The sequence below is a fragment of the Pogonomyrmex barbatus genome, unplaced genomic scaffold (assembly GCF_055798465.1).
Source record: "Pogonomyrmex barbatus isolate J1 unplaced genomic scaffold, ASM5579846v1 scaffold16, whole genome shotgun sequence".
NCBI lineage: Eukaryota > Metazoa > Arthropoda > Insecta > Hymenoptera > Formicidae > Pogonomyrmex > Pogonomyrmex barbatus.
The window spans coordinates 6,652,035-6,665,379 of record NW_028297112.1 but is presented as its reverse complement, the minus strand read 5'-3'; the positions used below and the strand labels follow the sequence as shown (position 1 = coordinate 6,665,379).

The window sequence follows — 13,345 nt, the reverse complement described above, 5'->3', positions numbered from 1 at the left end:
AGCACGCGGTTCATCTTCAAGATTGAAATCTCCTTGGCGAAATTTTTGATCCATCTTTTACATGTATGACTTATAGCGTTCTCTCTATATGCAGCATAAATCATTGCAGTGACTTCAGCAGCATTTTCTTCAGATAAAATATAATTGTAAAACGCGAAGTGTATGAAAAATTGAATATGCTCTTTTGTTATTGCCATCGTGAACACTACTAATTTTTGAGGTTATGTGCATCAAACGCCAAACCGTATGGCATTTTAGAAGGCCAAATGTCAACGCTTTAAAACCGCAAAAAAGCGGGAAGATATAAAATTTAAATTGTTATTTCGGTTGTATGAAATCTAAAGCTCAGAACTTTTTTGTATACCTAATATCAAATAATTATCAAAAATATCAGCTAAGCCAGCCATTATCAAAAATATCAGGTCAAATATAGCAGCAGATAATTGTTTCTCATCAATTTTAGTGAATAAGCTATTGCTTACGATTTTGATACATGCGCAGAGACGACGAGTATCACTCTATCTTTCTCTCTCGCACATACTTTGAATACACTTTCGGCTTCTAGGAAATATAGGCAATTCCTTCTCCATGTTTATATATTCAAAGATTATAGACACCGCTTAACATAAGTCGCGATCAATAATAGATAACTTAAGCTTGAAGGTGTGAGAAATCGACCAATCACAGTTGAATATGAGGAGTATATTCGACTATGATTGGTCAATTTCTTATGGCTTAAACACAGAACTCTATACCAAAGAAGAATCTGAAAGCGGTCACGCCGGTCTTTTTCGTGACACCATAGAAATCGTCGTACACTACCGCCACCAACGTCTATAATTGTGGAACTACAAGTCACATCTATTTTACGACACTGCCGATAAAATCATGTCTCGTGAAATAGATGCGAGTGTATCCATGCTACATTGACAAATTGTAGATAAGAATGTATATATAATTATCCAGATAACCAAGCGTGCGACTTGCGCACAAAGTGTCGGTATCGTACTGTTACTGTACTGCCACAAGATGGCGGGGTATGGCGTAACTGTACAGTAGTAGTACAAAAAGTGTACATGATATTACAATACAGTGTATCATCATAGTACCTCTCAGATAACAAAATGTTTCCACGGTACTTGTACAGTGAATGTACGTCGTACCGTATCAGTACCATACCTATCACGTGCGTACCATATGCGTACATTATCAATACATCGTATCAATATACGATTACCGTAGCGCTACTGTGCATTTGATATAAGGATGTATAAAATTATAATTATATCCTGTACTCTCACAGTATCAGTAGAGCACCAATACAAGGATGCATTTTTATACCACTTCCTCCTCCTTCTTTTTTTTCTTACCCCTTTTCTTGTTATTATAAAGGTTATAAAAAATAGTATTATTTATTTTAATTATAATTAAAAAACATTTATTCATTTATTGTACACATTATATTAAACTATATGTATAATTTTAAAAAATTTTATGTATATATGTATATATATGTACATAATATATATTCATCCCGCCTCATCCAGCCCTTTTCTGTGAAGCACAACCAAACATTTGCTTCTTCATATTGCATACCTGAAAAAGAAAGCAAATGAATTAGAGGCGAGGACGGCCCCATCCCGTCGTTCTCTGTGAAGCACATCCAAGTGTAAGTGATACTGCTTCTTCAAAATACCAGAAAATACAAAATTTACCATAAATAATCCGTACTTTCTTCCTCCTCTTGTAGTATCTGTAAATTTTCGTCCATCTCCTGAATCTTGTCGTCGTCTATGTTGTCCTCGGTTTCGTCAGTGTCCTCTTCATGTACTAAGTATTCTTGATGTTGTCTTCTGAAAAAAATAAAAATTTTCAGACTTTCTTAACAAATTTTTTAAATTTATAAAATTTCTAGAAAAATAAGAAATTTTCTTACAAGAGCTGTGAATGTCCATTTCATCGATCTCCTCAGTTTTCTCCGTGTTTTCCGTTTCCTCTAGTTCGTGTTCGGTTTCCTCCGTGTCTTTGAATCCTGTAATTTCCTGTAGATCATAAATCTTTTTAGCTAAACTGGCATTGGTTTAGAATTTATCTTTTTTCTCTCCACATTGGAAAAAAATAAATTCTAAACTAGTACAATTAATAAAAAGAAAAAAATACAGACCTCATTTTCATTGTCTAATCACCGGCGTTTGGTGGATTTTGGTCGACTTCTTCATTTTGTAATTGTCGTTTTTTTATTATAACGCCATTTCCTGGTTTTGAGACTTTTCAGAGCCTTTTCTAGCGAATTTTCATAGAATTCGACATTGTTGGGATTGGTGAAATGTTTGTTAGAGTTTATGGCATCTGGAAAAATCAACAAGAAACACCTTTGTTAGTTATCATCATGTATTTAATGATTACGTTTACATGTTCCTTAATTAAATTTAATAACATCCGTTGTTCTAAAGCTGATCAATGACAGCCGTTCCATTTTTTAAGCTTTGTTTCTACGAAGCTAGAAATCTCAGAATGTTACTAAATCAATACTCAATTAAGTTTGACGTGTAAATGTAATCAATACAGAATATAATTAACACTGATAATATTTTTTACAAACCTTAACATGCTTGTGCAAAGTGACTGTCTCGCAGTTTATATCCCCCTGTTCCATTTTTTTCCATTTAAGGTAAGGTGTGATGAAATCTCATCTTCTGGAAATGTACTGCGAAAATATTCTGCAGCGCAATCAATTGGATTAGCCTGTCCAAGGTAAATAAAGTAATCCACCTAATACAAAATTTTTGTAATAAATTGAATTACTGTAAATATTTAGATAAGATAATATTTATATTTAAAAAAAATTATTACCAAATCATTATAAATTTCATCATCAACTTCTTCGAAGGCCAAGAAATCGTCTATCGTTGTAAATAAAATTCCTGATGGTTTCACTGGTCTTTTTATTACAAATTGTCACAATAATCGTTTAATGATTTTCGCATTTTCACTGCAAGAAAAAATGAAATTATGGAATTAAAAATTAATTTACAGTATAATAAATCATTAATACTTACTCGATTTTATTTTCAATAGAAATTTGTCGTTTTTCCATACGACGTAGTTGAACCATGATCATTCTAAAATAAAATTTAATGTTTTTATTCGTGCAACGACTATCTTTGTTGTATCATTTGAAACTTACTTTAAAGACCGCATTATATCATGGGGTGTTCCTTCCTCTTTTGTCCAGTCTTCTTCATATCTTTATCTACTTGGTTATAAGCGATTGTGTTCTGCAGATGCTGATGCTACTTGTTTATGTTGTAATATATTTGATGATGGATAAATGTTTTGTGTGAATGATTGTTTGAATGGTGAAAGCGAACGTGATAATGTTTGTCTGTGTTGTAATGGTAATTTTTTTGATGATGGATAAATGTTGTATGTGAATGATTGAGTGGCTGAATGTGAGTGTAATAAGATGGGTCTATATTGTAATGATGCTGTTTGTTTATGATGTGATGGTTTTGATGATGGATGAATGTTTTGTGTGAATGATTGTTTGAATAGTGAAGGCGAGCGTGATAATGTTTGTTTGTGTTGTAGTGGTTGTTTTGATGTTGAAGAAATGTTTCGTGCAAATGATTGAATGACTACTGAAGGCGAGTGTGACAAGATAAGTTTATGTTTTAATGGTGCTGATAAAGAGGACATGTGTTTATATGATTCTTTACATGATGATGATGATGATAGAACATGTAAGAATGATGCTGACGATTGTGAATGTTGTGAATATTGTGATAATGGTGCTGTCTTTGTGCTGGTTTTGTGTAGTCTTGGGTGTGGTCATATGTATGTCTTTTTTGAGATGTGGAATATTTTTCAATATCTTTATCTAGCAATTGCAACGTTTTGAATATCTCGTCCGCCTCTTTTCCTCTTCCTTGTTAACTTATCTTAACAAAAATTAGAGAATCCTTCCCTTCACGAGAACACTTCCGTAATGCATAACATTACTTATACTGACCATATAAATTAAACCTGTACATAAACTTGAACTTTAATCAATACACAAAGAAAATCATAACGCATGATACTACGTACCATTTTTGTTTGTGCTTTGACTGAAATTCAAGTTCGTGTACAGGTTTATCATCAGTATTTTACGTACATAATGTTACGCATTACGGAAAAGCTTATGTGGAAAGTCTTAAAAAGAATTCACGTAATGAAAGCTATTCTAAGTCATAGTATGTAGAATGACTGCAATTATCCAAACATCAATAATAGAATCTATATGGCCTTCAGTGTGCCAATAAGGCATGCGAAAACACTTACTTCGCATTTCACTAAGATCTATAATAATAACTTCATCAGATAATAAAGAACATCGAAACATACCTACTGATGACAATGACAAATCAACTTCGAAAAAATCTTCAACTCTGCGAAACTCTTTAATCGCTAACTGATAATCATCATGCGAGAGATCATGCGAGAGAATGATACTCTGAATAAAACAAACCTTTGAATTTTGTAATATTATCGTATTATCCTGATCCTTCACCGATAAATGAAATTTTCCTGTATCTAAGATTTGAAACTGACGACTATCTAATGGAGCATCAAAAAGTACAGGACTAATCCAGGATCTACTGGAACGCACCACTTCCTCAGTTATATTTACAATATTTTGTGTAATTTGAAACTTTTTATGTCGCCTATTTGCGATTTGCTGCAAATGTTGATGAGATTTGCGGCAAGCATTGCGAAAATACATCATTATTTTCATATGGAAACATAGACAATTCATTTAATGAGCCAAAATGTCTCACGTCATCTACGAGATGTAAAAGACAATGAATAATGTATGAAAGAAATTCTGGATCATATATATATATATCTTCTGCTCTATTCACAAAAATGTTTAATGCTGTTTGCAAAATCAAGATAGTCTTCCGATAAGGAAGAACTAACTAGAACTCGAATGGCGGAATGTAATAGAAGAAAATGTTTATACACAATAAGTTTTACGAGTCCGTAATAAATAACTGGGACAGTATACAAAAGAAGTTGACGATTTTCCGTGGCCTTAAATCCTTCATATTTTTTCATTAATTGCGGTTTTCGCGAAAATTCCTTAGGACAGTAATTTTTAACTTGCTGCAAATGTTTCGTTATAATTTCAAGTGATCTGACTGAAAGTTTTAAATTTGGATTACATTTACCATCGACAAGAACGCTATTTATTTTGGGAACGACACCAAGACAAACTGTGTGCATGTAGTCGAAGACCGTTTGAGTTACCAACTCTATCTCTAAAAGAAGCAAAGCAAAATCAAAATCTGTATGATGTTCTCAATGTGATGTTTGTATTCTTCATTTGTACGGGGCCTATTATATTTTGAATACCACGATAAGCAACTACTCCACGACGAAGCCAACTTCTTCGAATCCAACATTTCGAACACGGAAATAGACTACCGTGACCTAAAATAAAAGCCCGCGCAGGAGAATCAGCTATAAAACACCTCAATTTAATCAGTTTTTGTTGATTATGAAAAATAATTCCTCTACGATTTAATACATCTCGAATTTCATCCACAAAAGATTGAAATCAAAAGTTCATTGAAATCAACTAACGCGAAATAATTATTTCGCGTTAGTTGATTTCAATGAACTTCGCTAAACGCCTACAATTGTAGGTTTACTTCGAGGAATATTTGCAATCCTAATTTGTATCGGCCACATTTGAATTTTGCCCTGTCTATCCAGTGACACCATCAGTGCTCAAGTCTATCATCAAAATATCAAGTGGAATTAGTTCCGGAGAGGTTTATTGAAGAATGGAAAGAATTCCTGCTTCAAATCCTAAGTGGAGATATTCACCTCCTGCAATGTTAAGTATGGGATGCGCGATCCGTGGAGTTTTCAAAAACATTCTACAATCCTTTGGCAACGTGGATAAACAAGAATGTGTTCGGACAACCTGTAAAAGAGCATTTATTTGCGTATGAGACATATTACTGCGTACGAAAACTTCAGCAAGACGTCCTTAAAAATTATCAATAGTATTTTGAGGCTCAAAATCTATCGCATCATTACAACCTAAAATGGATTTAGCATCTGAAGAACTTAATCATTAAAAGCCTCATCATTAAAAGCAAATTGCACATCCTCAGCTGATGCATCAGAAAGTACAAAAGTTTCATCTTTTTTTATCTAATTGCATTCCGCAAAAATTTGATCTTCGTCGACGAAGTCTGAATCAACTCTAACATTAGCAATATTTAAATTCTGCTGTTGTAGACATTCATTACGCGCAGCTCTCTCTAATTTTTCCTTCTCTCTAATTTTTTAAACGACGATGATGGACTGCAGACAGTAAATGATAAGGCTGCGCCTGTTCGCCAAACGCAACATATCGATGAAGCAAAATATAAATGAAAGGAAATGAAAAAATAACTGGAGAAAGAGTAAATGAAATCTGAAATGGAAAAATGTAAACAAAAAAAACACAAGTTTCTTCAACTTAAAATTCAATAATATGTAATGAAATGAAATCTTAAAAGTAATATTAATGAAATTATGTATTAACGTAAGAATTAAATTATGTATTATGTAATGTGCTTGCAAGTAATTGAAGAAAATAATATCAAAAATCTATTGGAAAGCAATTATATATACTCAATAAATAAAAACAAGATAAATATAATACTTGCAATTAATTATTACCTTGTCTGTTGCAATTATCTCAGCAATCTAACCTGTGAATTAAGAATAAAATTGTGTGAAGTATGAAAATATATATATATATATATATATATATATATATATATATAATTAAATAAACATATTAATTTGTTCGCCAATTGTCTTTGCAGATAATTAGCGAAACTGATATTCTAATTGGATCTTAATAAAATAAACTGTGAATCGAAATTAATTGATTTAAACAAAAAAGCATTCTTTATTAATGAATCAAAAATGAAAGGATAGTATCCATTAAAAACAAAATTATAGCCAATGAATGATGATAAGAATTAAACATGTCTTCAGTACAAATTAAAATTTACAAATTAAAATTTAGAAAAAGAAATGAAAAGAAAGTTAAAGAACTCTTGCAGCAACGTTAGATTGAACAATAAAATCAAATCTTGAAAAAAAATCAATAAATCAATGAGAAAAATGCACAGAAGATCTACATGCAATTAACGAAAGTATAATTTGTTAAATCTGTACGATAGAAGATGGAAAATAATCAGAATGAAAAATGTTGAAAAATTACTATTACAATACGCAGAAAAAAATATTCACTGTTATGATAGAAATATAACGTTTGCTTAAAATAAAAACCATATTGACGCAAAATGGACATCGTAACATAAAAAATCGACTATTTTTCGAGTATAATAAAAATATTTAAGCATATGAATAATAAAAATGGAAAGAAAAATTTTGTTCATTTTTAAGTATGTCTATTTAATCTTCCCTTCCTTTTCATTCTACCACTCTCATATCCACTCTCTTCTTAATGAATGGATTAGAATAAAAAAGTTCTTTTAAAAAAGGCGAGAATCTTGAGATTCCATGTAAATAAATATGCTAAAAATTATTATTATACAAGAAATAAGAGACAAAATATTTAAGATATTTAATTTTATTTAATTTTAGAACAAAAAAAAATAAATATTTTTCCAAATTAAATTATTTTACAATTGGCTAAAAAATTAAAATAAAATGTTAAAAATAAATAATTAAAAATTAAAAATTAAATTTTTATTAATAAAAAGTTTAAAATAAAAATAATTTAAAAATTAGATTAGTGGAAAATTCTATAGAAAAAATACAGTTTTTTTCCGAAAAGAGAAAGGATCTTTTCAAAAAGTTACAAAGAAATATTGACGATCATTTTGGTCAGACAAAAAATTCAATGAGGATATTCAATGAAAAATATCCGTTCGTTTCTTTTGTACGGATAATTCGATATTCATATATATTCATACATATTATTGAATATTGTATATGCGATCAAAAAATATTTGATGGGAAAAGTAATCTATAAGAGACAAAAGTATTATTTTGTAACCATACGTGAATTCAAAAGCATTGCAATTAGCATTTAGGTTTTAGTATTGAAAAGTAAGTATTGAAAAAGAAATAAGTGACAAGTTTCTGAGGAGAATATGAATGCTTGAAACTATGAAAGTGAAAAAAACAAACGTAACATGCATACATTGCGAATTTTAGAGAAAAAAAATTACTTATTTATAAGAATATATAGATTACTTTTTTTTTCGCTTTCATAGCTTTAATAACAGATTTCACATCGAGTTTTAAACGTTACGTTAACGGTTAAACCCAACAGTTTAAACGATGCCGAGCTAAATCCAAAGAAAGATAAAATTAATATTATCGAATTAACTGTTATATGAAAAATTTATACTTACCTCAGATAGTGGATGTAAATGACTCTTTACTTTTTATTCTGACGTATTCCTCTGAAATAATAACTCGAAAAATTACAAGAGTAAGAGAAACACGTCCATATAAGAAAATGTTAGCATCGAGAAGAATGATAAAACAAAATCGCCGCGCTGAGAGGAACTAGCCTGATGCACACATCGCACGATATTGCGACTTAAGGCAACTAACACAGTTAACCAATCAGAAGATTCTAGTATGTAACTGGCTAATTGACAACATGAGATATTGAATCTCGTCTTGTCGCGCCGCTTGCGCGCCAAAAAATAGAAATGTGGCGCCCTTGCCTCCTGCCGCTGCTTCGCCGTCTCGCGCGCTCGCCGCCGAGCGCCACCGTCCACCGAGGAAGCAAATGCTGGTGCCACGACTAGAGTGGTAACTTCCGCTTTCTTTCTCGTCGGCCATTACCACGCGCATTGTGTCGAGCGGCCTTTTTGTGACAATCATCGGACTCGCAGCAGCCACACGTCTGTCAAAGAAAAGGAGGAGAGAGACTCCGGCATCAACATCGTCAACGTGTCACTGTGTCGTGACTGGTACGTGATCGCGCCTGTGCAATGTGAAGTGTCGTGTACGCGTCAAAGTCTGTGCAGTGTCGCAAGTTCCGTCTCGCCGGTTCCGTGCGACCACGTGCGGCGCGCCACACCTGTTGCGCCGGGTGCCCTCTGCCTTTCTCACACTTTGTGCGCCTCCACCTCTCTCGCTTGCGCGCGAGATGCGTGCGCTCGTTCTCTCTCGCTCGCGCGTGACCGGTTACTATCTCGCTCTCTTTCTCGCGCGTTCTCTCTCTCTCTCGCTCTCGCTCGCCGAGTTGCGTCACTCCTCCTCTCGCTCGTGAGCGGTCGACCGAGTGTTTCTCTCTCGCTCGCTAGTGACGTCTCTGCACGCGTTTTTCCGCATGCGTCTCATCCGCGTTCTGCGTTTTATTCGCATCGCTTGGTTCCATCGTTTTTATTCACACTTGTGATTGTGCCGTCATCAATTTCCGCGTGCGCTCCGTTTTACCCGCGCCCGCGTTCCGTTTCGCTAGCGTCTGTGTGTCGTCTCGTTTTCTATCCGTATCGTGCCTCGTTCTAATCCACGTTTTTTCGAGCGTTTCGCGAGCGTCCCGCGTACACGCGCAGTGTGCGTTTCAAGCGCTCCACTTTTTTCTTGCGAGCGATACATTTCAAGTGCGTTCTTTCCCTCCTTTATTCTTTGCGATTTCTCGTTTCTAGCGTTTACAGTTCTCGAACGTTCCTCCGTGTCCGCGGTGCCCTTGCTGGCATTGTACGTCTTCGATCTCTTTGTTCTGTGATATTAGTTTTTAATCGTTGTAAATATCGCGCCTTTGTTCGGTTAATCCTGCACTTTGATATGTTCTAGAATTAGCGATTGTGTGTTCAAGAATAAACGTGGCCGAATCAGAACTTCGCGAGACGTTGCTGGCGACGGTCGGACAATAAAATTGTGGCGTGAACTCAGTTATCCTGCCTACTCCTGCCTATCTGATCTTTCAGAGACTCGAGCTTGCCTTATTCGGCAAGGCAGTTCCAGCGTAGTCATCAATGGCAGAGCAATTATTCGCTACAGAAAATCCATTCTGAGATAAACTCTGATGAAAACAGCATCGCAACTCAAACTCTCATTATATCATTTAAAAAATAAATATTATCATTGTTAAATTAATATTAAATTAGAATAATTTAATAAACAGTTATTTAATTAATTAATTATTTATTATATTAATTATTTATATTTATGGGTTTATTTTAGATTTCAATCCGTTTCATTACACTGTAACCTATATGAAACATAGTCGACAGAAATCAAATTTAATAGAAATTAAATAAAATTTAAATTTAATTATATCTAACTTTTCCGATAAGTAATACTAGTCAAATGTCAAACCTTGAAAAAATTGATTTTTTATATTTCTGAGCAAATACAGTTGAAATAGTAAAAGATATAAAAAAAGTTTTATGTACGTTATACATCTCAATTTTAATAGTACAATCAGATTTTTCGAAAATGTTATTTTTTCGAATTTTTTTTTTTCAAAAGAGTGTTTCATTCCCTTAACGATCATATGGGCACATATAAAAAAAAATATGTGTCTCTATTTCACTTTGCTACAACATATTCAAAGGTTACCAAAATCAGCGATGCTACTGTTAACTTGTGAGTGTATTTTGTTTGTAAATCATTTGTGATTGATTATAAGGAGCAAGACACATAAAAAAGTTTAAACAGTACAGACTGATTTATGTTATGCCATAATTGTTTACTTATGTCGGATCTGTAAAAAATTGATCAATCAGAATCGATTATTTTTCTCACATTCAATTGTGATTGGCCAATTTTTTACGATTCCGGCATAAGTTAACGGATTATAAACCCAATTTTTTTAAAATCTTACTGCTTAAGTTTTTTTTTATGTACTACGGCTTTCAGTTTATTAACATTTAACATTTGTGACAAAAATTAGTTTTATAGTAATAAACAGATTTTGTGATAACAGATAAATTATAATTGATAGAAAATTGTTTGTGCCTTATAAATATATTAATTTTTACGTTTACAAATTAATAAATTTCTTAATTGCAAACAAATTTATTTTATAATTGTACTGTGTATGCGCAAAAATGTACTCGGAGCTCCTATTAAAGAGCGCATCGAAGAAATACGCATAGTGGATACGCATGCGCATTATAATTATAAAATAATCATATTTTGCAAATATAATTAAGAAATTTATTAATATGTAAACGTAATATTGATATATTTGTAAATCACAACATTTATTTCTATTATTTAATTATTACAAAAAATACCCGTTATATAAAAAAATGGTCAGCTGACATCGCATGACTAAAATAAAATTATAATATATTAATTATATCTATAAAAAAAACTATAATTTGTCATAAATATATATACAAATAACTCATAATAAAGCACAGACAAATTTACAAAATACACTCAAAAGTTAAAAATATAATCAAATTTAATAATTTTATCGGTATTTCATGTACGATGTTCAGGTGTATGTCGTATTGATACGATATATTTATTAAATATGCAATATGTACTGAACAATATGCATTACAGGTACTATGACGATACGCTGTACTGTAATATCATGTACACTTTTTGTACTACTATTATACACTTACGCCATACCTCGCCATCTCGTGGCAGTACAGTAACAGTATGATACTGATACTTTGTGCGGAAGTCGCACGCTTGGTTATCAGGATAAATGTATATATTTTTGCCAATGTTAATCAATACTTTAGTCTATAATAAAAGAAAAACATAGATTCGATGTCGGTTCCATTAATATTTCTCGCTGGAATATTAGTTCATATTATTAGTTTCTTTCTTTTGTAAAATTTGTTTGATAAAAAAAAATGATGTAACAGTAATGAGAAAATGAAAAATAATTAAAAGGATAATTTTCATATTTTTTTCTTGTACAGGAAATTAAATCAACTTTAAAGAAAAAAGTCGCCTATATATAATCAGAAATATTTATGACTAAAAGTATATATATATATATATATATATATATATATATATATATATATAATTATACCCGCTAAACAAAATTTTGTTCCAGCAACATAGCAGTAACGTTACAGTTAAACTGTGCGACTTTTTCGTCCCAGAAATTTTTATATAATGTCATCATAACCAGAAATGTCCTCACGCATTTATTGTTCATATGAATCGTTCCATTTGTAATGTTTGTGGACTGTTTGATAAACATATATATAACCTTATTGTAAAGTTCATATACAATGTTTTTGAAACGCACATTTTTGAAACCTTTCCGCTTATTAAAATTTTGTTCCAGCAACACAACAGTGACATTACATTTAAGCTGTGCGATCTCTTCTGCGTCATTCCAGAGACATTTATGTAACACCATAACCTATAAGAAGGGAGGGTGTGCGTCACGGCGGCCTGACAATGAACCAGTCGTGAAAACTCGTAATTATTTTGCGAAAAAATACCATCTCAGCCAGGAATCGAATCTGGATCTCCTGTTTACCGGGCAGGCATCTTATCTTTTCGATTACCGAGGCATGTGATAATTATTTATCGCAAACAACGTGTTTAGAATAACACGTCAACAATACAATGATACACGTATATACACATATATCATATACATATATACATCAATATACATATATACATATATCCTCATGCATTTACTATTCATATGAAACGTTTTATTTATATCGTTTGTGAAAAACGTACGACAAACATATATTATATATATATACTATACATTACTATAAAGTTTATATATCACGTTCCATATGTTTTTGAATCTATTAGGTGTACAAAAAGATTCTGAGCTTTAGATTTCATACAACCGAAATAATAATTTAAATTTTATATATCTTCCCACCCTTTTACAGTTTTAAAGCGTTGACATTTGGCCTTCTAAAATGCCATACGGTTTGGCGTTTGATGCATATAACCTCAAAAATCAGTAGTATTCACGATGGCAATAAGAACAAAAGAGCATATTCGATTTTCCATCTACTTTCATTTGAAGAAAAATGCTGCTGAAGTCACTGCAATGATTTGTGCTGCATATGAAGAGAACGCTGTAAGTCATACTACATGTAAAAGATAGTATCAAAAATTTCGCCAAGGAGATTTCAGTCTTGAAGATGAACCGCGTGCTGAACGCCCTCAAAAGATTGAAACGGACGAATTGCAAGCACTACTGGATATAAATTCTGCGCAAACTGAAAAGGAGCTTGCAGAACAGCTTGGCGTTGCGCAGCAAATCATTTCCGTACGTTTACATACGATGGGAAAGGTTCAGAAGGAAGGCAGATGGGTTCCGCATGAATTGTCCGAACAACAAAAATCG

The 13,345-nt window shown here is 32.5% G+C and overlaps 1 pseudogene across 1 annotated transcript; it reads right to left on the bottom strand.

Moving 5' to 3' along the window:
- Positions 1 to 1,408: 1,408 nt before the first annotated feature.
- On the bottom strand, positions 1,409 to 6,495 carry LOC148937170 (uncharacterized; annotated as a pseudogene). Its single transcript, XR_016138609.1, has 8 exons — positions 3,188 to 6,495; positions 3,060 to 3,122; positions 2,854 to 2,992; positions 2,603 to 2,772; positions 2,165 to 2,349; positions 1,937 to 2,042; positions 1,716 to 1,853; positions 1,409 to 1,596 (listed from the first exon to the last, which is right to left on the bottom strand). The product of XR_016138609.1 is annotated as an uncharacterized LOC148937170 (transcript).
- Positions 6,496 to 13,345: the final 6,850 nt, after the last annotated feature.